At 41.4% G+C, this 25,069-nt stretch overlaps 1 long non-coding RNA gene across 1 annotated transcript in view; it reads right to left on the bottom strand.

Annotated features, from left to right (window-relative positions):
* The window catches only part of LOC135446727 (uncharacterized), a 160,969-nt gene that overhangs the window by 12,396 nt on the left and 123,504 nt on the right, over positions 1-25,069 (bottom strand). Inside the window, exon 3 of the long non-coding RNA XR_010439876.1 lies at positions 9,571-9,706. This is a non-coding gene — a long non-coding RNA (uncharacterized LOC135446727). The remainder of the gene's footprint in view (positions 1-9,570; positions 9,707-25,069) is intronic.

Here is a 25,069-nt window from a genome sequence, read left to right as displayed (position 1 = left end):
GTATTTCTAATAAATTTAGAAGAGAAAGGCGAATTCCATGTTGTCTACATCACGAAGTTCTTTTAAATGGTAGAACTGGGACCAACTCATCCTAAGGGTGAAACCAGCAAAAAATAATTTGGTGCAATTAATTTAGCAAACTTTCAGCCTGATGATTCTTATTCAACCAATGTGGATGAAAGCAAAATTTCCCCACAGCCCCTTCTAAACACCTCAACTAAGAAAATAAGCATAAGTGTGGTAAAGAGCATGTTGATACCCCAAGGGACCAGAGAAAGTGCAACAAGAGAGTGCCTTATACAGAAGGGGGAGTGTTAAGCATGTTTAAACCAAACATTTCTTTCCCTTTCCTTTGGGATAAAACTATTTCCCATGGAAACTAAGGCTGTGCCCCTACATGTGTAGCCCGGGGAGAGATGCTTTGATGTGAAAGAGAATCCTGGTAAAGTACCGGATGCAGAAGCCAATGTGGAAATAGGAGGGACTTCCAGAAGCAGGAAAAAGCATTGTCCCAGAGGGGCTTCCATCACCCCCCCACAGGTCATCACTCAGACTGTCTGGCTAGCTTCCTCCTGACAGTCACTTTGCCATAAGAACAGTCTTGTCTCAGACATGGGGCAAAAGTTTATAACTTTTCCTTTACTTTAGACAGCTAAATGAATGTGAAATTTTACAGCATAATCTAGATATAAAAAACTAAAATGAAAATGTCACAACTTATAAACCAAAGACTCCTTTTAAGCGTACCACACAAAACCTTGAGAAACCATGAGAACTTCCGAAAAGCAGAAGTGCTTCAAATTTGATTTAGTCTAGGGAAAAGGGAGAGTGATTTAATTCTGTAAAATTTTAGGACTAATACAAAGAAATAAATATGAGAATCAGCATGAAACTCTTATAAGTGTGCACACTCATATGCTTTTGGAGCTATATGGTCTATATGAAGGGAACCTGCACACATAGTGTGCAGATGATTTGCTTTAGGTTATTAGTCTCCAAGGCAGATTGTGTGGGGGATCTGCATGTAAACACTTGCCTGGTGTTGCAGGACTCACAGCCCAAGAGGAGCTATTCTAGAGATAAAAAGTTCTATGCTGATTCTCCCATGTAGCTCTTTAAAAGAGACATTATTCATAACATTATTCTTTGCTTTCTTCAGCTGCCACTGCGTGCTGGTCATGGCCTAAACTCCACCAGTGAGGTTAAACAGAGAACTCTGCTAGTGCTACCACCTGAGACAGAAGGAGCAGAAATCCTCCTGCATGCCCATGGTCACACGTGGAATGTGTTCAGCAGCAGCAAAACAGAGAATGAACCATGGTAACTTGTAATTGTACAGTAAGTCCCTCCTCACCCTCCAAGTTTTCACCATTGTCAAGGTCCTTGTGAGTGCTGGTTGTGAAACAGCTGCTAGGAAATTGAAGTATCATTTCATCAGAAGCATCAGAAGACCTTATCTAGGCACATGGGCCACATCTAAGCAAATGGCCCTATGATGACAGTGATCAAGGTTTGTTCCTGTAAATATTTCAGCACTCACAGGCAATAAATTTCTTTCTACATCATCATTTCTTTGTATGCTGTGGCTCACACTGACACATCCAGTGCCATTTCTGTGACAAAGACTTTTTCAGTGCTCCCTCCCAGAGTGAAGTCTGGCACCTTGTTTCACATTCAGATCAATGTATTTGTTTTAACTACTTAAATGAATTTGTTTTATTATTTCTTTGGTGACTTGAGAGGACTACATATTGGTGACCTTTGAGGGTAACAAATTAGGTGATTTATTACTAAGTTTGCACTTGGTGCCTACCTCATAAATTAAGTACACTAGCTATCTTCAACATCATGTACATTGACTGTCTACTAAATAGATTACTGCTTTACCCCATGTTCTTAAAGATAAATAGAATATTGGCATATGGTTCTCTAAGCAACATCTCTGCCTGAAGATATGGGGAGCTGGAAGAGGTCCGAGTTCCCGAAAATTGAGCCACAGGATCAACGTCACAACTAAATCTTTGTGGTCACAGCTAAATCTGATATCTAGCTGACCACTCAAAGTCCTTTGAAATAAGACCCAGAGCCAGAAGAAACTTCAAGCCCTCCTGTGCAAGGGCTGGTTTCCTCTCTCTCTTTAGTGGGAGTAAGAGTATTTTACTCTTACATAGGGAGCCCTGAGGTGTATTTAATTAATGCTCATTATGAACTCTGAGAGGAGGTTGAGACACAAACATTATTATATCTTCAAAGCCTGTGGGGATCACTCAGGTTTTATTCAGGTCTCTTATGCTGGCAGAGTTCTTACTGACCTCCGGACAATCCAAATATGTGGAACAAAGTGTTTAGAATTTGGTCCATAACTTTCCTGTCTCTCTCCTGGGCTGGACTTGGCTCTAATCCATCCTACATTCTTTCAGTCTCATTTATTCATTGACTAAAGTACCAAGAGCCTTCAGAGGTGTTGCTCCACAAGCAATGGATCTCATTCAAACATTGCTCACTATCAAACAGTCTAACCCTATTAATAATAACTTTAAAGAGAACAGAGAGAGAGGAGACAAGAAGTAGATTCAGTTTAATAAGATTTTTCTTTCACCCAAGTTTTATGTTCCTTTACTTTTATCTTTTTATCAAGGCAACTGTATTCTGAAAAGCCTGAGGGTACAATAAACAACAGAAGGTGATGCAATGGCTGCTCATTATTGCTTGATGGGTGAATCATCCTACTGGCTGTTATCTGCCTTATTGGAACAGATCACTCGAGGGCTGCACTGAACATGGGCCACAAAATGTAACTCTGCACTAATATCAGGATGTGACATGTCAGTCTCTTTATTTCTAGATGCGTTTCCTTTCAATTGCACATCGATAAAATCAAAAGAAAGAGTGCCAATGGGATATATTAAAAATTATACCTGGGCCTTATTTTTAACAAATCTCAGTTGGTACTGACTGGCCAAATCCAGCAACCTGTGCCTACACCAGTGAGCAGCTGTTCATGCAAAAATTTCCATTGTTTCATCAGGGCATCTCAAGCAAGAAACTTCTCCCTTTTCAGAATTAGTGCAGGGTTTTTTCCTACCCCACCCTGCTGTTTTACATAAAATGCCACATCCTACTTAATTTTTATGGTATACTAGGGTGCTTTTTTTTCCCCCCTAGGTTTTATGAACATTGTACTACTGGGACTAAACCGAGAATGGAATGTTTCCACAAAAAATATGTGGGTTCAAAAAATGCCAATATAAACATATTTTACCAAAACAAAAATTACTTCTTTTATCTTTCTCATATATGATACCTAACGAACATGAAGATCTCCATAATTAAGATTCTAAGACCTGCCTTGCCTGGCAGAAGAGGCTGTTCTGTGTGTTTGTACCTGAGGTCATCTAACCAAATGACACTTTTAATGTAAAAATACTAACTTTCGCTGTTAACTATACAATTTAGCAGCCAAGCTATGATTTTGGTTTGGGTATTAGTTATAAGACCTATTGTCTTACATCTGGAGTCCATGAAAACACTTCAGGTTCTTCAGGAAACCGGCCCAGAGGGAGCAAAGAAAATTTGTGACTTTAGGAAGTGCCTCTGCTGAGCTGTCTCTAGTCAGCCTCTGCAAACCAGATCTTGTTTACTCCACAGAATTTTGTGGTATTTTTTTCCCTTTGTTTCTTGCAAGTCTTTGTGTGCCTTTTCCCAAACCAAAGCTTTCAGGACTTGAACTAATAGCTGCAGTACTGTCAGTGTCCCCTGGGAGGGGGATGTGGTACTGCATGGCTGTAATCAGACCACAGAGTGCCTAGAGCAGAAAGAGAGGCTTAGACTTCATGCTGAGCTGTCTGTGAGGAATGAGAAATCAGGACAGCATGGACTTAATGAACTTATGCTATTGCTCAGAGACAAGACCCACTGCACTGTCCAGTACTCACATAAGGACATTTTCCCTCTCCACCAGGGAAGAGATTTGTAAAAGCAAAGGTGTCTAAAAGGCTTCCTTGGTGATGTCACCAATGAAGGGAATTAAGATGACACAGTTGCCTGGCCCGAAGTAGCCATGCAGTGGTAGAGCAAGGCAGGGCCACAGCACTAGGGCTGTAGCCACCTAAGGCAGTCCAGCAGCCCACAGGTAAATGGCATGGCTGTCCCAGCTCTGTCAGGCCTGCCCCTGCAGGGGCTAGCAGCCTAACCAGGATCAGGTTAGGACTGGTTTCCTGAAGCTCGGTTGGCCAGCCTTTCCCTCCCTGGGAATAGCACATCCCTCAAGGAGCAGCACAAAGTCATGTGCTGCATACGATCATTTATTTTGGAAGAGACCTTTAAGATCATCATCATCAACCCAGCATTGCCAAATGTACTACTAAACTGTGACCCATGTCTTTAAAATCCCGCCAGGAATGGTGACTCCAGCACTTCTCTGGGCAGCCTGTTCCAATGTTTCCTTACTCTGCCTTTAAGAAATATGCAAGTTATCATCAAGGCTAATGATTCCCCTGTTTCTGTTGCTAAACTCAGCACTACATTTCCATGGCTGCTTGGATTTTGATGCATAAGGCATTGTCCACCACCTCCCCAGCCTCCTTACTGCACCCCTTTTCACACCACTGAGAACTCAGAACCACAGCTAACAGGACCAATACATATTTCACTTGCTGCCAAGGGCAACTTAGGCTTCCTTCCAGTTTATTTTTACTAGATTACCACGCGAAATGGTGGGACTGAACACATACCTCAAATCATCCAGGAGGAATTCACCACTCCAGAAATCACTCTCTATTAAGCTGACCCCACCACAAGAGATAAAATGTTCCACATTCCTCTTGTGCCTTTGCCCAGCCTGAGGCAGAGCTGAGGACCCAGGCAGGGCGCTGCCCTTCCCCAGAGTTCTGGTCCCACTGCACCGTGCACCCAAACAGGCCATGGCCATCAAGGAAAAGACAGAAACAAGGCCGGAGTGAAGCTCTGCCATGATACAGTGACCGTCTTCATCTGGATGGTACAACATGAACTATATTTGGAGGCCAGAATGTGGCTGTGTGTGCCTGCCTACTGCCAGAGTTCCTTTCAGCTGCATGTTTTGAAGACCAATTTGCCTTTTACATTTTGTTTTGATGTCCAGTGGGGAAAGAAACTTCTCAAAATAAGCCCTTTCTCCCTTTTGTCATTAACATTTCTCACTCTCTTTTGCTTTAAAAGATTTACAATGGTGAAAATGAATGCTTAAGCATTAGAAACATTAGAGGCAAGCCACTAAATTTTTACAAAAAAACCCAGACAGAGACATTGTGATTTTTTAAGCTACATTTTCTCTATGAAGAAGTGTGTCCAAGAGGAAAGAAGTAACTATTATTGTAAGGTATTCTCCATTTTGAATCCAGAAAGTACAGGAAGCTGAGCAGTCTCTTTGTTCATCCAGCCACTGCTGCTGATGGAGACAAAGCGAGTCACCCATCTACATAGTCTTATATTGATTTTGCTTTTCTTAGACAAAAGCTTTTCTATTGGGTCGGGTCAAGTCAACAAGGATGAAGGAAGAGGGATTTGCAGTAACAGCTGAACTGCCTTCTGTATGCCCTTGGTCAGCTTTCATCTGCTTCATTGCTGTGTACATTAGGCCATGGCAAAACCAGTCCAGAGAGACAGAGGGAAGGAAATCTCAGAATAATGCCAACACGCTAGGAGAAACTTTGCCCATGAAGATAGGGAGCAGCAAAGAACCCCTGATGTGATCCACCATCCAGCCTCTCAGGCTGCAGGGTGTTTGGTGTTAGTTAAATACAAAAAGAGATATTGGTGGTTGTTCCCCTTTCGTCTCCATTTTGATGAAATTTCATATGGAAATTCCAAAAATGTTGACCAGCTCTATGACTGGGAAAAATACTTTTGTAAGTGGGCCAAAGGCTTTTCCCTTGCTAATTTTCAAGAGTTCAAAGGTTAATCAAGATATTAACCTATGATAATTTTCAGTCAATTCAAAGGAATCACTGGTTGAAAATCTTCTGGAGGAAAACATTAAAAGAAGTCTTGGAGGCAATTTGAGAAAATTAGTGGATTTCACATACTCAGAACAGTCATATGCTACAGAGGTATTTTCCTGCACTTCAGCATTTTTTACATCTACTTGAAAAATACAGCAGAACGAATTGTACAAATTACATTGTATTTACATTAAATAGATGTTGTGTGGTAGGCAAAAATAACAATAATAAAAAAGCCAAAATAGGAATGAGGCAAGTTAATTGCATGACAAGAAAAGGCAGGAAAGTCCTCTAAAAACAGAAGCAATGCAGTGCTGTCCCTGCACTCTCTGACCTGAGTCCGAAGACATGTGTTAGCAGCGCACACCGCAGCCTGAGGCAGAAAAATGTGATGTGGTTGACAAAACTGTGGCATGACTAAAGACAGAGCATGTGAATTGTATTTATGTACTAGTCTCTGAAGTGGAGAGCATATTGTCGAGCAGCCTGAGGGAGCTGTATCATATGTAGCTCCATGTGCAGCATGGTATGGCTGTATCCCATTAAGATGCTAGTAATGGAATATATTAAATATCCTCTTGAAGGCTAAAGGTCCAATCCTCCTGCACTGAAATCAATACAATTTTTGCAATTTATTTTTGATGGGAAGAGAATCAAACCCTTTCAGCTGCTACTCTTCTGAAGGATTCACACGCACACACAACAACCAGTAAAACTAACAGAGAGCTGTGTGTTTTGCACTCCCAAAAATGCCCATCCATGGTCACATCACAGTGACTAAGGGTAGGCTTGTCTGGTGACAGATCTGTGACTGCTCTGCCTGGATCCCACCCAAATGCCAAGAGACCCATTCTCAAAGCAAGAGCTGTCAAATGCTCTCTTTTAGAGCAAGTAGACCAGCCTAAAGCACAGAAATTTGTTTTCTGATTGTAATACACACCTAGATGTATCCTAAAAGATAGTAGCATTTTATAGTCTGATGTTACAAAAGCCATCATGTGCTATCTTCATCTACTCTCACCACAATATTTTTTCTTTTTCTTTTTTTTAATCATCTTCATAGCTCACCTCCAGCTAAATAACTTGTGTATCTGATTCTGTTTCAAGATCTCTCAGGAAATACACAGAGCCAGAGAAATAATCAGAGTTTAGCATGCTGGCTTCCTGCTCTGTTTCTTCAGGAGAACAGGCTGGGTCCTGTTCTGCCTTTCCCTGGGGAAACAGAGAGGACTGCTCATGTTGGTAGATCTAAATGGAGGTAAAACTTCAAAACTCAAGAAAAAGTGATTCAGAGGGGATTCTAGGCTAAAAATATGGGTCACATTTTAAAAAAGCCAGCTGTTGACTTAGAGAAAAGTTTCCTTTAAGCACAATACACAGTTAAGTTTTCCATTTGAAATGAATTGAAAATAAAACTCAGTGCATCCTGAAGGCTCGGAAGTCCTGTTGGCACATTTAAAAAATGCCATTAAGATAAAGACAATCCCACAATGTGTGTATGTGTGATGGCTCAGAGCCAGGTGCTGGAGGTGGACAAGAGTGGTCCTCTTCACTGATGGTGGTGTCCTACATGATGGCTCTGTTTCAAAAGAGAGGGCCTGGAAGGAGCCAGCTGTGGCTCCTGCAGGATTGAGACCTCAGTGTCCCCCCGGGAGAGTGCTGCAGCAGAGCTCATGCTTCTGGCCACAGCACGGCAGGCAGGGCTGTGCTGCTCTGTAATGGGAGGGCTGGTGGAGCTTAGGACCTGGCTTAGGGGGTGAGTCAGAGCAGACCCTGGCTGGGCACAGTGTGAGCACTGCAGTTCCTTAGAGCCCACCTCCAGACCTGCTCAGAGCTGTTGTTGTTACTGGCAAGAGGCATTTCCTGAATATTTGTGACCTTGCTCTTCAGTCTTTGTAAAGAACACCAGACTGCTCCATTTTTGCTATGCAGGGGTAGTGAACAACCTCATTCTTCCACAGCCAGCTCCACAGACCTGGAGCTCCACTGCAAGATCTCAGACAGGGTCATAGTTCTATGACCAGGATGTCTTAGTCTTACTGACATCCACACTTTTGGGATACTTTCTAAGCAGTAGATATATATTCCCTGTAATTCAAGCAGATACAAAACCTGTATCATGATAAAGAGATCACAGGAAGGAATGCAGCACAGAAGGGTTTCAAGGTTTTGAACTTCCCTCTGTGAAGCACCAAAGGGCAAAATCTAGAACCTGAAATCAGAAATATCGTGGGTTTACCAAGACAGTAAACCACTGAGGCAAAGAGAATGGCTGACCTGAGAGCCTGCAGTGTCATGGGAAGTCCTCAAATAGTCCAAACATTAGAAAGAGATCACATATAAACAAAAAGCTGACCAATGGCATTACATAACATGGAGAGATGCTCTGCATTCACCAAAAGAGCAGGGGGGCCAAACCTCCAGACTGGAAATGCCCACATTCAGACTTCCTGCTTGGAGTGAAAAGTGTTTTTCACCTACTAGTGGTTTCACCCAAATATTGTCTGAACACTCCCACACGAAAGTAAAAAAGAATTCTAAGCCTTTTCATCTTTTCTGTATTATTAAAAATACTTTTAAATGTATCCACAATAAGTTAATTCCAAATAGATAAAATCATTCCTGGGTTATTTCTACCAGAAATGTTTATTCTAGAAACAATCCCTTTTCACCTGTAATTCTTAAATTTCTAATGTCTAAGTTATACAGATTGTGAACTTCCTCAATTTAGTTGTTTGGGGGTTTTTTTATCCATGTCTCATTTTTTTTTCTTTTCTATTTTGTTTGAATAATTTTACTTGCAGGTATTATCTTTAGAAAAACAGGAGAATTCTCTTTTCCAAATGTTAAGTTCTGACTTTTGGCCATCTGAGGAAATGTTTCTCCTCAGTTGTCAATTACTGCCTTTTAAAATTTCTTTCCTTCAACTGATTTGGCCCATAACTTTTTGAGAGAGCCATCATCTGTCCTCTCTCAGCACTACCACCAGGGCTGGAAATACCCGTGGGAAGCTTGCATTTGTCATGCTGCACTAAGATAAGCAGTGTTCTCCAGACCACCAAGGCCAGGTGGGTCCTCAGTCAGCTGCAGTTTCAACAGGTCTTTGAATGGTGACAGAGAGGCCACCATTTTAAGAACATTTCACGTGGCTTCCTATCTATATTACCTTTATCAGTGTAACAAGAGAATAGATAATTCCATCAGGCTACAAATATTTAATAAACAGCATTTTTGTCCACTGCACTTGTGGCAGTAAAAAATCAGCATGCATTCCTCATTTTTTGCCTCAAAACATTGACTGTGATCTTGATGTTTGACTTTGTGGAAAGCTGTTTGAGCGAGGACTGAGCACAGGGAGCAGGTTTCAATTTGTTAGGCTCACATATAAGGAAACTGCTCCTACCACATCAGATCTCTGGCAGCAGAGACGGTATCATACATCTAAGTGGGGGAACGGAGGGTGAGTCGGACTTTGGTGCTGCAAATGGAGCTGTGCAGATGGCACAGCGCTTACAAAAAGGCAGGAATATTGTCTTTTGATCTCAGTAGGAGGGTGGGGACAAGGAGGGGGAAATCTGATATTACTCACAAGCTGGGGAAAGTTTCAAGTCTCTCGCTCAAACAGGCAAAGTATTTGTTGCTGGGTTTCTGCTTTTATCCTTCTCGTCACCAATATTAGCTTCTGATGCCTCCTTGGTTTTTTTCCTCAGTGGATTTGCAGTAATCTGCAAAACAAGGTTTAAGATACATTGGAAATGAGTGAATTCCATTCTTAAATTATAAACCCTATTAGAAAAAGAACAACTTCTAAAAGCATTAGCTACTAAAACATATTTTACTAATAATAATTGTTTCTTTCCATGAATAATGACTTAAAAAATCCTAGAGAGGAGCAACATTTCTTATAGGATAACTGGGAGATTTGTTTGGGCCTTGCCATAAAGTTATGAATCAGCAAAGTTGATTTAATTAGTGAAAGCAATAGATATAAGATATATATTTGATAAAGCATCAGTTGCAAGAAGAATATGCCTTCTCCTTTCAGTTTAACCACAATATCAAATAGCTGTGCTGCAGTCAGTAATATTGCACAGAAAATTACTACAAGAATGACAGGATCATTCTATGCAGTTTTGTAATCAGTTGAAAGGAATATCCTTAAATAGAGTCAGATTGATAAATAAAGAAAATAAACAATCAAACAAAGTAGTCTCAACGTGGACAGATGCTTTTTAATGAAAAATACTGCTTCTATATATTTTTATGTTTTTTTGAAAACTTGAAAACAATTTTAAACCCAAAATACCGTTATTCTTACAGGTTTTAAAAACCTTGAAATTCTCCAAAGAAACCTTAAGAATTTTTGCTTCCATTTCTTGTCAAACACTGCAGAGAAAATATCTTCTAAAATAAATCCTAGTAGTTTAAAAGAGCAGTTTGTTTACATGTGTGTGTGTGCATCTCAGAGAGAGAAGGAAGAGCCTTCTGAGAGCAATGCCAATTACTCAGCAGATGAGCAATTCCCACTAACGTAACAGCAAACTAAGATGACTTGTGCTTGGCCCCAGAGCAAGGTAGACAGGTGTTACACTCTTATTTATTAAATATTTTCAGTCCTACTGGCTCAATCTTCATTGTCATGGACGATAATACAATAAGTTTTTTCCTAACTTATACTGCAAAAGAGGGATGAAAACTTAAAAGCAACCCTGCTTGATTTATAGGGTCTCAAACCTTTTGGCCACATTTGTCACTTAAGAAAAAAGTCATTTAACTTCTGTGGAAAGTTACATGTTAGAAAGAGAGAGGGAAAGAGGGTTTTCAGATGGCATAACTGTTTACATTTAAAGCAGAAGAAAGCCTTATCAATATTCAAAATTTCTTCTGTGTGGACTGAAAACAGGCTGATATTTATATGCCAAATCAGCAGAAGAGGTGGAAAAAGCAGAAGAACAGTGTGTGAAATGGTTACCAGAAATCCCATTCATACAGATAAAATAGCATGGATGAGCTGACTTTGTTGGGCTTTTACATTAATTGGGTGTGACACTAGATATAAGGCTCAGTTGCAGAGACCAGTGTTGACTCCCCTAAAAGTTTGAATATTTGATCGAAATTCTCAAAAGAGAAAGCTTTATACATGACCTGGACTTGGAACACGTGAAAAATTCTGCATGCAAGTTTTTCTGGCTCATGAATACTTTTTTAAAGGCTTTTTTCAGTAAGTGAGAAACTAAGTAAGTGAAAGATGCATGAAAGCATTAGAAAATTGCAAAACATGTGAGTTGTATTTATGGTGGAGGATTTCTAGTTCTTCATGGAAAGTAATAAGCCAATTTTCATTTCTTGGGCTAGAACTACTATCTGGAGATGATTCTTTCTCTTCACTGACTATAGAGGGAGCCAAGTTTCCTCAGTTAGGTAGTTTAGGTAGGTATCTGACCTCTTGTAGCTTAAATTCTCTAAAATTGTTGATGTACAGAACATAAGCAAACTAAAAGTTTGATTCCCTTCAATCTTACAACAATTTTGCTGATACAATCTTTCTGTGTGGAAGTAAAATCTTCAGTCTGTTTCTTCTCTTAACATGTTTCAATGTTTACAGCTCAGAAGTCTATGCACTTTTTGGATGCCAAATAAAGAGCAATAACAAAGACAGGATCCTAATGTAGCTAGCACTAGCAGCAACACGAAAAAATCATTACAAAGAGTCAATACAGTAAATTAAAAGCAACAGAAGTGTCAGCTACAGTTGATTTAAATCTGTGAAATCTAAAAATCTATGGAAGTAGTAGATCTGTGTGTAGATGGGGAATGTGTTACTGCATGTTTTGTGCTTGCTTTTCTCCATGCTTACAACTTCCAGAAGAAACTGGATGATACTCTGCATGCAGGAAGCCATTTGTGAAGGAAAACATAATGACCATAGTGGTGGCAAACACCCAAGGCTGAGGTCCCACATCTCCACAGAAAGCTCTGCTAGAGGAGGCCTGCACTGAGAAACAATTGCCAAGCCCTGTATGAGCTGCCAGCCCGTCACATCCTGGTGAGGAAGGACAAATGGATCAGCCCCAGACACCCAGAGGGTCCCAACTCCCCAGACACACAGGCTGCAAGTGTTACAAGAGCAAATGCTCCAGATCCCTTGGGATATGATGAAAGATGAATACCTCTTCTGCCTGTTCTTATTAGCACTTTGAACACATGTACTAGGGTGAGACCATGTTAGAGGAAACTGCAAAAGGTGGCACAGTGAGTGCTTTGCTCCAAGGAAGGAAGACATTTGGTGGACTATTAACTATTTACTTCACTTTGCTGCAAATGGGAAGAATCACAGGCTGATCCTATTTATGTGACTTCTTCCCAGATTTCCTGAGTGTAACAACTTGGCCACTCAGTTCTTTTAAATTTTACAATATTTTTTGGTGCTACAAGATTTTTGATAGAAGAAAGGCTTTTTAAGAGCAAATATTTGAGATGTGAGACACCTTTTCAATAAAAAGCACAATCAAATCTTAGCACACTTCCACAGATATTTCAGTCCTGGCTCTGAATATGAATGACAAGTTTGTCACTAATTTGTGAGCTGCTGTGGGCTAATAAGTCTGACTCTGCATAAATAGTGAAAGTGTCTACCACTGAGTTCAAACCAATGTGACACAAAAAAAAGAAGCAATAATATGTTTTATACCAACCTTGACATCATGATTATGTCAGAAAAGTAATGTGTCACTGACAACAAAAGCTGTAGGAGACAAAATGCACATGCCTGGGATGGTCTCTGAAGACAGATTGCTAGACACATTCCTATCAAATCTTACTCCATCATTTTGTTAAGAATTAAAACTAAAAATTACATTTAACCTTCTGTGATGTGGGAATTAACCAGAAGAAATGTTGTGACAAAATCCATGCTCATGAAACAGTTGAGTGTCCCCTGTTCTAGTCAGGCACCACTCCTCTGCTCATGCTGTCTCGCCTGGAATTTGAAACACTGTGTATTTGGGAAAAGAGATTAATTCCATTTCACTTAATGAAAAACTCTAGGAACAGTGACATCAGCTGAGTGTCTGCTCTTCTGTGCCTTCAGTACCAGGGGTTGCACCTTGCTGCAGCTGCAGACCCTTTAACGATCTTCCTTTGGTCTAGACTTCCTCATAAGGGTAGAGCAAGGTTTCCCACAGCCAAAAGCAAGCAATTCCACGTCATGTTGTTACATATGGCTGCATCAGACCTCTTTCCATTTGATTAGTGCTTCTGGCATTGCAAAAAATAACACGGGAAATCCTTGCTTTGAGGTAATGCAGAACTAGAGATAAGTGACTGCAAAAACCTGAGATTGGTGCAGTGAATTTGGGTTAAGACCACAACCAGAACGTTTTGGTGCTGCTCTTTTCCACACAGATGAAGACATGCACACAGGTGTATCATAATTATGCTTGACATATGCTTACTATTTTGATCTTTGCACCTGCATGTGCATCTCTGCAGACATTAGCAATTACACTCCTCACTACAGAGATAAACCGATGTGGGAGTGCATAAAGGGGTAACTGATAGCATCTTTTCTGATACTGTAAGGGTTCAGAGGATGAAGGGAAAAAAAACCCCAAACATCTTGATGCTCAGGGAGATGGATGCAATATTCCTGTGGACAGAGGACAGCCCACCTAACACAAAAGGGAGCTGTTGCAATTGCAAGCCCACAACAGCATGGTGGCAGGTCTGAGCACTTCTTCCTGCTGTTGACATGAGACTGAAGAATTACAAATGCATTCCAGTTCGCAGACCTTGGGAAGAAGAAAGGGTAACATTTGATCATTCTTCTATTAATACTTTTTTCTCCACTCAGGTCTGTGATTTATTTTTAAGGTAACATAAAGGGACAAATTTTTAAGCTAATCGTGGATTTAATGCCCAGTGAAGGCAATTTTTCCCTAAATCACTCTTTCAATCTACAGTTTACATTTCCTTGGATAAGGACAACACAGTTCTGAAGAAGGAGATCATACAGAAATTGGGCAGCCCAAAAGCACAGGGAGAGAGGGGACATTTCAGTCATTGCACATTTACTAGGGATTCAAAAGGGACTGCATCTAATACCCCTGAAGGGTGGCAGATGGGGTGTGGTAATCAAACAACTAGCAGAGCCAATGAAAAAAAAAGATTTTCCATTGATTTCAAAAGTTTCCACCAGGTCTGTGGTAGAAAGGCACATTGCTTCAAATTCAGTTGAAGAAGCAGAGAAGACATCCTCACAAAATCCCTAGAGCAGGAGAGGACCTGAAAAGGGAAAGTGCTTTGGGAACAAAGTGACAGCAAGCCGCCAGAAAGGGAGCCGCAGGGGGAGGTGCTGTTCAAAGAGGAAGGCTTTCACCCCTTTCATAACTTGGAATAAAATCTTCTGATTCAGATAGATGTATTTCAATAATTCTGACTCATCTGGAGGCAAATAAGCCTCCATGGCGACTCCCTAAACCTTGCTAAACACCTGAGGACTATGTTTGGAAATGCTGTTAACTTAGTAACATCCAGCTCAGATCTTAATGCACTGGAGCCCACTTAAACAAGGAGCTTTCCTCTTGAAATAAGCAACCTCTTCAAAGAATTGATTTCTTTTTGCTCTAGAATATACATAGGAAATGCAGTGGAACTGCGGAAAAAAATGAAATCAATCCCTTCTGAAGAAATAAACTAATTAGGAGAAAGAGAAGACTGAAGTAATTCTCCTAGCATGATCTGATCAAGCCGGAGTTTTTATAAAAATAATGGCGGCCAGTTGCTCACTACTCTATGTGAATCTACTGTAAACAGCCTCTGGAGAAAAATATAATTATATAACAGCAAGAAAGCGTGCTTCTGAGCCTTCTCTCAGAGAGTCCCAGAAAAATTTCTGTGCCCTGGGAAGTCATGCAGAGAGGAACAGCACCTGCTGACCCTCCAGAGCTCAACTGGCTGGGGTAATCTTGAAGTGGGGGGAGGGAGGCCCTGTAAAAACCTTCCTACCTTTTTAGACACTTGGAAAATGAAGTAGATCCTGTCCAGTTCTGTCGCTGAGATCATGAAACACACTGCCTCCCTGAACATTCCCACTGGGCTGGGATCTTCCAGTCTCACTCACCTTCAGCAGGACATGCAGATCTCATGGAGTGAATTGGCCATGTGCTGGCACTCACATGCCCTGCTATTTTTGTTATGCCTTTGCCGTATTTGGTGCCTTGCCTATTCAGATTTCACAGGTCTGTTCCAAAAAACCAAAGCATCTTCACTAAGAGTCAATGGGTTTGGTTTGGGTTTGTATAATTCAAAGCAGTGCAATTCTATGCATGTATGCAATATTTCTTCTCTCTCTAAACTCTTGTTCCCTGTATCTCACAGCATATCACATATAAAAATGTCTTCCACAGAAAGGCATGAAAAAAGTGAAGAAGTTCCTATCTCATACTTCTTTTCTGCAAAGCTAAATTGATGAATTTCAAATTCAATTGATGAATGAATGAATTATGAATGCCTTTCAGTTCAGCTTTAAAAATATGAGGACCCAATTCTCTTCAATAGTGTCAATTAATATGGAACACGTATTTGTTCATTAGAAAACATAGTTCATCAAGATAGAGAGATAATACTGTGATTTATGCATTTAAGTAATAAAGTAACTTTTCATTTGAAAGCAGAATGGGCCTCTACCAGGACAGCTAACATGGGAGAGAATCTAAAATATTATGGAAACTTGAGAAATGCCTATACTGCACAACCCTTCCACTTGTTTGTAGGGCATGGTGATGGGTTGATGCTATTTTTCTTTGTGGATTACACAGGTCACCAAGTTTTTGCACTGTTTGAAACACAATAAATATAACAACACTCTTTCTAATACCAACACCTTTGACTATAGAGTTAATCAAACAGGACCAGGGACTTTTTATGGCCTAACCACACCACATAGCACTTTCCAGAGTCTTTCATAGGCTCTACAGATGCCCTGAAGTCTAATACATAATTACTATTTTTCATCTATTTATTTCAGTTCAAAGTGTGTGCATAATGTGTTGCAGCTTCCGAGATTCCATAGCGAGATGCTGAGGTTATACCTTGCATGCCCTGGGGCAGGTAGGCACCAGGGGGCCTCCCAAGGGGGCAAAGCCTGGTAGGATGGTGTCATGGATGGAGTTAAGCAAACCACAGAAGCTGGAAAGAGCTAGACAGTGTAACATTCAATGTACCACACAGCTGGGAATAGTCCTCGGGTACGCTCCTCCCTGGTTTGTGTAAGGAGTGTGCTAATAATTAGGAAGCAAAGGCAATGTGCAATCCAGCTTGCTCCCTGGGTCTGTTTTATTTAGCTGCCTAGATGCACATATGATTTTGTTGATACAGCACTCACAGAGACAAGAATCAGACCCTGCCTGGGCAGACCCTGCTGATAAAGGCTGGAGATGCATTCCCTCCTGGATCAAGATTAAAGAGATCCTTAGGGAGCTGGTTATAAATTCCTGACTCTCAGGTTGCTGCTATTTCCTGAATTGAGCTAGGGGAGCACAGTACTAGCTGGCTGTGGGTAATGGGATATTTTGCATTACATATGGATTGGTGAAACTGGTGATGAGCCTACCTTCTCAACACTCCCATACATCCCTTCATCCCCTTATTCTGGTGCTGGGTGAAATGGAACGGGCATAACTGTGCAGGCCACCTTTCCCTAGAATACAAATATCAACTGAGCAGGTGTTGCTCCAGTTTCCATCTGTTGTATTATGAAGGGGCATAGAACTGGTGAAAGCAAATACGATGTTTCTCTAGATATGCTGGTTTTGATTGTTGATGCAGTTTTTAGAACAGTCTTAATCATGCAGTGTTCTGTGATTTTAGTGCTTTTGGGTATTAACATTTCTGAGGTCTCAGTGTGAGACTCAATTATTGAAATGGCCAAGATTCTGGCAAGAAACCACAGGGAAGAAATCAGTTCTGTGAGGAAGATGCCAGGAGGCAAACATTATTTACATAGAGTACGGAACTACAGAAATATAACAGTATGTAAATTTCTTGACAGATGCCCTGTTTGGCAGATGCTCAGAAGCAAATTTCATTCTCAGCCAGATCTGCAAAAACACAGATCAGTAATCCAGGGTAGAAGTGACTTGGTAGAAATTTTGGATGACAACTTACAACTCCCCAAACTACTACTGAATTAACAAAGAAAAAATAGATCAGGGAACTGATAATCTTTGTGGGCCTGAATCAGGCAAGGTCTCAAAACATTAGAAACCTCAGTGAAGTTGTCTGTAACCTACCAAAAGATTGTTTGCCTGATTCTCTAATCTAACACAAGGTTATGCTGAAGAAGACACTGCTTGCTGGGTTGCCCTGTTAAACCAGGCACAAATCTGAGAACTACTTAAAACTGACCTAATTGTGTTGTAAAACTAAGATCAAACTTTAGTTTATCATGTCTGTTTGGTGCCCTCCAAAATTTTAATCTGCATAGGTGTGCATCTCACATGGCTGCTGATGCTACCAGGCACCTTTGCTGCCAATAGAGCAGACATCCAGTGTGAACCATGGCTCAGATGACAGATAAGAGCTAAGGGGGGAGTTTGACTTATTCACAATCATATCTGTTCCATTGGTAAACTTAAGCCTTTGTTTCTAATAGTATGCACTGAAATCTGAACTTTTATGTGATTTAAAAGGAAATTCTGAATTGTTATCCCGTTCTTCATGAAATGCAGGAGAGAGAGGTGGTGGAATTGCAGCTTAAGATGGTGAGGGTTTACAAGTTTTTAATCATATCCTGAGGGCCTTTGAGTATATTTAACCCAGGATACAGCTATATCCAGTCTATTAGTAGGCATCTTCATGTTATTAACAGGCTGATATGGTTCACTGGGAAGGTCTCTCTGAACTATGACTAAACGTTCAATACACCAGTTGATTGGCAAGGGCTGCTTGCATTTGGGGGAAAGACATTTCTATTTTTGCTTGCCAGAAGGTCTCTGAGCTCTGCCTTATGCAAATACACAGTGACTACAATATTTCTTTGAAACCAGCAGCTTCCTGCAGTGGAACATCAGCATGAAAATTGTGTGCACTCCTATCCTGGGATGCTGGGAACACAGACTGTGTTAGGCATCCCCATGGAGGCTACAGGGCAGTCTTGCCCCCGGCCCAGGTCAAGAAAAACTAAAGCAATATCAGTGCAAATCTCTCAGGTTTTATTCTACAATGTATGCCAGGCAACACTGCCCTTCAGTTAAGATAACTGCTTCAGCTTTCAGACAGTTTTTGCTTTGAAGCATCTCTGTTCCTGCAGCCATAGCCCTGGGCATACTCCTGGCACATGTGCCCTATCCTGCCACCCCTATCCCAGGTGAGCTTCTCCCTCTTCAGGCAAACTATTTACTCGGCTATAGAAGCATCCTGCCCCAGTCTGTTTCCCTCATTATCCCTTCCCACCGGCCAAATGTTACTTTTTAACTCTAAATAAACGCTCTCTGCTCTGGCCAGGGCACATGCAGCACAGCTGCCCTGGGATGCAGGCACGGCATTTGCCTTGGTGTGCGGTGAGCAGGATGGTAAAGCCACACCAAAAGCTGAGAGCAAATCAGGCGATAAGTAGCAAAACTGCATTATCAGCAGATCTGCGTTCAGGATTTCGTGGTCATTTGCCTTTATTTATGCCTCCTATTAACCTTACTCAACCATGACATGTGTTACCCAGATGGGAAAGCCAAAGCAAAAATAGGCACAGCGGTTTTCCCAGCCCGTGCAGAACAGCAGCAGGAGCCGAGCGGGAGCACCGGCCGGCCCTGGTGTCCGGCGGTGTCGGCGGGCAAGCGGCTCAGGGACCGACCCAGCCTGGGAAAATTACAGCCGCAAGGACAGAGAGCATCCACGCTCATTGGTGAGACCACCGGAGCATTCCCCTGAATCCCAGCCCCGGCACCCACGGGGGTCCCGCTAGATGGTGCTGGAGGGACGGACAGACCGCGGCGGGGACAGAGGGAGGAGGGAGCATCCCCCGCTCCCCTCCCTGGCTGCGGCTCCCAAAGTGTTTCCTCCGGAATGCCTGCCTGATGATAACAGGATCCCTTTCATATATATTAGGCAAACACGGGCCCAAGGTGGGTAAACATCATGAGCAGACTCATCTTTCTGCTCGACGCCGCGACGGTGAAAGGCCGGTTGCACAAAATAACAAGCTGCCGAGTTTTTTTTTCAGGCCACGTCTCCAACAACAAAGCAGCTTTTGAATCACACCGATTACATATTTAAAAAAGAAATAGTTACGAGCCAGTCATCTGAACCGTCCTTCTGCACCAAATATAAGACTTGGTATCACCCATAAAAGCAATGTCCTGCATATGCTAACCTGAATATTTATAGATGCAAAAAACCATGCCAATTATGTAAGGCTAAGGAATCGTGCACATGCATGAATAGTCCCTTGTAAAAATAAATAATAAAAAAGGCTCTGTCAAGATATTAAATTAATTTTCCTTTTCACTTAGGAACCTTGTATTTAGCTCTGTAAAAGTCCTCTTGGCAGCCTGAAATGTATCCTGTTTAAACAGGAGCTTGTACTCAAACACACTTTTTTTTTTCCCCTGAATACTATTCCCACTTAAGCCCTGCACAAAAAGCATTGAGAAAGCAGAAAATGGGAATAAAGTCATCTTTGTTTCAACTTTTCCTGTCCCTTTTTACTTGAAGGGAAAACTAAGTATCTGATGAATGAGCAATCCTTATGTGACAGGGGAAAAGAGGTGAGTGACCTATAGACTTGAGGACTCTTAGCTGTTTTGTCCTTCTTCTAAAGGCTGAATGATAAAGTCACATAAAGTTACTGAAACAACTTTTTTGAAAAAGGGAAATACTTTATATGTTTTCCATAAAGATCATTATTTTGTTAAACCACTAATTTATGCAGAGATTCATGACACTAAGCTCAAGTCCATTGGAAATGTTCTTCTTTCTGAAAGTCCAAGCCAATTTATCATTTGAGGGATGCTCTTCTTACTACTCTAGCCAGGAGTGAAACACAGACATGGAGAAGCAAGTGCTGTGCTCTTTTTTCCACAGTGGCAGTCACCATGTCAGGACCACAGTGGCAGGATGCACTTCAGTGCAGGAGGTGTTAGGGAAAGGAGAGAACACATGGAAGAATTATGATGAAAAAGGAGCAAGCTGCAGATGGAGAAGGTAGCTGTTCATGAAGGGGGGGTTATAGAGCATCTCTCTGAGTGGAAGGCTTGGAACAAAATATGTTTAAGGAGGCAAGAAAAGTGTACATGTCTGCATAGCACATGGGAGAGAGGGGGGCTCAGAATAGTGTGGAAGGGAGCATGCTGAGCTGTGTCTGAGCATTTCATTCAAACTGCTATATTGTTAAGACTCTTGAGCAATAAAGCAAATTTTCATTCCAATTAAAGATTCAAGGGTTTTAGAACAATCACCAGAAGAAAGAGAGAAAAAAGGCATATCCTCAGAGGACTTGGTAATGAATAACAAAAACAGTTCTTGTGCATTGTCCAAAATGAATGGTATTCAGTGTAACTGCTGAGAGAAGATTTAATGCTACAATCCACTGTGGTGCTCTCTGTGAGTAGATGTGGGATGGCCCATGATTGACAGAAATACTCAGCCCAGGTCAGTATCTTCTGGTCAATGTGTAACACAGGTCATTCTTGGTGCCGCTGCCTTATTGTTGCTGCTGGGGTGGCAAACACTGGAAGGGGCAGAGCCTGAGGGAAATTACCAATTGCTTAAAGCTGTTGGGATGAGTTCACTCACACAACATGAATCATATTGCCCATGCATATGCTTCTCTGTGGATATGTGCAGCAGTCTATCAGCCAAGCCTGCAAAGCCACTGCAACGGAGCAAAGGAACTACAGCCTGAGGACAAAAAGAGGATCAGGTTGGAAGCTCAAGGATGAAGCACATGTTGTTGGAGGAGGAGGAAAAGATATGTACACTTCATAACTTGTAGCCATTGATGGGCTAAAGCTGCCCTAAATTCATGCATAAGCCATGTACAGGATAGAAAAAGTGGTTCAGAGCACCAAAGCAAAATTTACTGTTTTTACTAACTGCATATTAAACTTTTCTAGAGGTAGAGCTACAAGACAGAAAGACTGTATTACAACTCATCCCCAGCTCTTTCCTGGCCCACAGTCCTATGTCTTCTTTCTGTGGATATCCCCTTACCTTTTATTGGTCTATAAAGCCAGAACATAGCTGGGGCACCAACCATGTCCCAGACCTCTGGCTGAGAAGATGCCATTTAAAAGGGCAGCGGATAGGAAACCTCAGGAAAACTCTAAAGGCTGAATAGGACAGCTCTGTGCATTCCACAACTTTACTAGCAGGAGCAAAGAGGAACACCTCAGTGCTAACTCCACTGCCCTGCAGCTGGGAGCCTGCTCTGGCCAGCCTGTGCCAGCTGTGGGCTGCTGCCTTCCCATGCCAACCCTGCTGAAAGTGCTCTCACACTCATAGAGTTCAAGAACTCAGATTAGCTATCTTTCCTGTAGCAGACAAAATTCTGGATTAGGACTCTAGAGGCTTAAATTCATTTGTCAGGTTAAGCACAAACTTTGTGTGCAACCATCAGCAAGGTCTTTAATCTGCCTGAGTGTCGATATCCTTTGGAAAGGGGCAATAATTCTTCCCTAATTCCTGAGGGCTTGAGGAATAAAATTGGTAAATAACAGAGCAGTGCTCCACTACTATGAGGAGGCTGGCACAGCTCTCCTGGCTGTACTGAGTTCCCTTGCTAACTACCCAGCATATGTGCTGCAGATCTGGGGCACTCGCAGTTAGTATTTTCATGAAACAGAATATAAAATCAGAAGGAAGCAGCAGCTACAGGGAAATTGCTCGTCCTCTGACTAGCACACCTTTAAGCACCCTTCACTGTTTTGAAGCATTCACTGGGGAGCTATGCTCCCCAATTACATCTGATGCCTAAACTCAGTCAGATACCTTAGGTGCTGTACTGCTTGGGTACGGTCGTTCTCTCCACAGACACACGTGGAAGCTGTGATAAGGATGTAGAAAATATCAATACCAGAGCAAGGCTGCTTTAGTGGCATTTCCCAGAAGCAAACTAAAAATTGAAGTGGGTCCCTCTTTCACCAGGTTTAGGTTGCCTATTCCTTCTCTTTAAACTTTGCCTGCTCCCTTTTAAATATTTCCCTTTCACACATTTTCTGCATGCAGGTCTGCAGGTTTTTTTCCTGCTGAGTTACAAACTCACTCCTGCTTTATTCCTCTACTTGGCACCTCCCTGCCTTGGCTCAGAGCACGTAGGCTTCATCCCCTTGATGATCAGCTGAGGAGCAGATGGAGGACCAGAGGAGCTGGATGGCTGCTTTATGAGGTGTACCCATGGCAGCATTCATGGAAACAACCAACAAATGACCACGAGCCAGGATTTCAAATGCTGCAATATCAGAAGTTGAAGTGCAGGGGAAGTCATACTCAAAGTCATAGTATCAGGGATCCTGCAGTGTTAGATTTTTCTCAGCTTTCATTTAAAGCAAAGTTTCTAGTGTTCATATTCTCAAACAAAAGCTTGGAAATGGGAAGCCTTGAACATCAAAGAAAATAAAAGAATCCAGAGCTGATTTTTTTTTTTTTAATCTTATGATTTTGCCATCAACCTCACATTATGTTGGAGAGTAACTCGGGATTTTTGAGCATGAAAGTCTGGCAGGACTACAGATGCCTCAAAATCATAATGAATTGAGGCCACAGTCAGCTTTTGAAAAGGCTTCTCCCTTGCAGCTAAGACAATACCAGGGTTTTGCAGAACAGTTCGGTCCTCCCCACACAACCTCCCACTGGTGAGCTATCACCGGCCATCACAGGCATGGATATTTTATTCTTTATTATCCTAGTTAAAGAGGAAAGGTATATTTTAGGTTCAAAGTGGCTGTCACACCCCACCAGTACTCAAGGCTTGTGCAGATGCCCTGAGGATCTCTCCCAGGCTCGCCTACAGGGCCAGCACAGCTTCTTGAAGGGACAGGAGTCCTGCATAGCTGCAGCCATATGTTGAATATAGTGAAGGCATATGGAGCTAATTATGTAAATAAACATCTCGGTCCATGATGATTCTAAATAATGCAAAACATAAAGAGGCAAAACACTAATGTTCTAACTAATGAAAATAGATTCTTAGAGTGATTAATTTACAATAAAGAGATTCTGCATATGTCAAAAATGGTGCGTCATCGTATGATTTAATATAATCAGGCACAGCTGCATTGCTCTTGATGTTGGCAAACAATGATCTTGTTCACCTCCTCCTGCATCTGTACCACAGTATTAAAAGGGAAGAAAACTGCACACCAGAGCAGGCAAACAGTTGTGAGAAAAATATTTTTAAAGCATCTTGATAAATATTTACCAACCTTTGGGATGTTTGAATGCTGGAGGTTGTGTCAGGAAAAAAAGCATGGGCTGATATCCTCAAAAAACAACACAAGTGGTCAACAGCCTCCTTACAAAAGGGACTTGCTCAATACAATAGGCCACTGTTGCTGTGACTCTCAGTATTGTTTACCTCTCACAGAGCTTCCAAGTACAAAGCACTTCAAACAAACTACACTAAGACTTTAAACTGAATCCACCCATCAGGTTAATAAAACAAATATTGATTGGGTTTGAGAGTCATTACAGAAAACAAACCCTTTTGGATTGAAAGAATTTCTTTGTTCAAGCAGTATTGTCCAGAGCCTTCAAGCAACATATTACAATCTCAGCTTAAATCCTGAGGCAATATTCTACAGCATTTGCCCTCAAATCTACTTTTATTTGTATTATATGTATAAATACAGATACATGAAAAGATAGGGGCAGGCATTTCATGCACACAAAGGAAAGAAATCATACACACCTCAAAAATATGGTGGAAATTCTAATAATGAAGAGCAAAAGTAAATTTTTTTCAAGTGCATATATTGATTTTTACACCTAGATCTCATTCCAAAAACCACAACTTGTAGAGATTTTTACCTTGACCTCTCTAGAAACCCAGCCTCTGCAATGCAGAAGAAAATCACGTGAGCCTGCAAATGCCATTTCACAAGATGTCCTGCAAGATCTAATGGACTAGGAAAGCATCTTTACATGATCCAACACAGAAAGGCAACCCAGATGCTTGAGAGCAAGTGCAGAAACAGCAAGAAAGCAGCACACAGAAAAGATTTGCAGAGAATTATTGCCTTGGGTGCAGGCTGATCTGGATTTTTCAGAATTTGTTGCCTGATTACTAGACAGGGAAAAAAGACATCTAAATGATTTTAGGTCCTCACCCCACTTTCAAAACCAGTGTGAGTTCTAAGAAACTTTTGTCAGGAGATTATGTAAAATGAAAGGAGTGACCAGGAGCTTCAGCACTGCCACCCTGTGCAAGTGCTTCAAGATGTGGAATTGAGAACGTCAAGCCTCTAGCAGAGATTTACACAAATGTGTTCAAAAAGGAATAGTTCTCCACATTATTTTGAAACTTTCATCCACAATCAAACCAGATTTATTCCCACAAGTAACAGCACAGGCTACAAATTCAAAAGTAACCAGCTATGTTGATTTTCTTATTCTGCAAAACCTACTTCATTCTCTAAACACAAAAGACACTTTAGAAATATAAGCACAAAAAGAGTGACCAGTAGGTCACTAACATGTTTTAGTAATGATATTTTAGCCTAGTAATGCCAAATCAAGAATAGTTCATACTTGTCAGAAGAGTGTGAAAATGCAAGTAAAGAATCAAAATAAATCAATGAATAAAGAAGAAAAAAAACATTGTGAGAAGTTAACTAAGGTATTCTCCTAACTAAGGTAACACTCCCATACAAATTGATTAAGCTCAGTATTGCTGACAGTTCCTGTTAATTCTGCCAGTGGACCAGGCTCACCGTTCCTTTGGGTCAATAAGGTACTACAGAGAAAAATGGCAAGAAGACAGGGAAACATCTCAAGAGGAGGATTCACCAGAGATTTGAGCAAACCATGGCATAGGAGCTTTAAATAGCATTCACTGCTACTCTATAACTCCATAAACACATCAGTTAAATAATCAT

The sequence above is a fragment of the Zonotrichia leucophrys genome, chromosome 4 (genome assembly GCF_028769735.1).
Source record: "Zonotrichia leucophrys gambelii isolate GWCS_2022_RI chromosome 4, RI_Zleu_2.0, whole genome shotgun sequence".
NCBI classification, from domain to species: Eukaryota; Metazoa; Chordata; class Aves; order Passeriformes; family Passerellidae; genus Zonotrichia; species Zonotrichia leucophrys.
The sequence above is the reverse complement of the archived record's forward strand: the minus strand, read 5'-3'. Positions and strand labels throughout refer to the sequence as shown.